Consider the following 700-nt stretch of genomic DNA (forward strand, 5'->3'; position numbering starts at 1 on the left):
TATATATATAATATTATTGTATTATGTCTATCCGTAATTTTCAGTCCTACTTGTTTTTTGTTGTTCTTTTCCTTTGTCTGTGTCTGTCCATCACCTCAGGGATATCCTCGATATCTCAGGTGTAATCGGACGGCGAACAGTTCCATGGAATTGGAATTTGTGAACTTTAAAAGCGCCGAAACAGAGCTTATCATTTCCTTTCCTATTAGAATACTTACATGTTTACTTGTTTTTCGTTTTTTTTTCTGTAATTCATTTCCACCTTCTATTCTCCCCTCCAACACATTGTAATTCTGCAAAACGCCCCTTGCAATATCTAGCTTAGGGTTGTAAGGTTTCTCGGTGTAACATCGATAATTGTAAGCGTTTTACATAAACTGCAGCGTTTTTTAAGTATACCCATCCAGTCGACAGATGGTGTCATTTTGCCAATTATAGATTGGAGCAATCAATGAAATAATTGTAGATGGCGGGCGGGGGAGGGGCTCTTTTTTACCTGTGGTCGCGTGAAATCTTAGTAGCGGTGTTATTAGGCATTTAAAGTAACTAACATTCTTCTGAAGAGCATTAAAATTCTCTGGCACTTAAGTTTGTCTAAGAAATGCAGTTTAATTAGGAACAGAAAACTTGTGGCTATTCAAGACATCTCTCTCTCTCTCTCTCTCTCTCTCTCTCTCTCTCTCTCTCTCTCTCTCTCTCT

The sequence above is a fragment of the Octopus bimaculoides genome, chromosome 9, assembly GCF_001194135.2.
Source record: "Octopus bimaculoides isolate UCB-OBI-ISO-001 chromosome 9, ASM119413v2, whole genome shotgun sequence".
Classification (NCBI taxonomy): domain Eukaryota; kingdom Metazoa; phylum Mollusca; class Cephalopoda; order Octopoda; family Octopodidae; genus Octopus; species Octopus bimaculoides.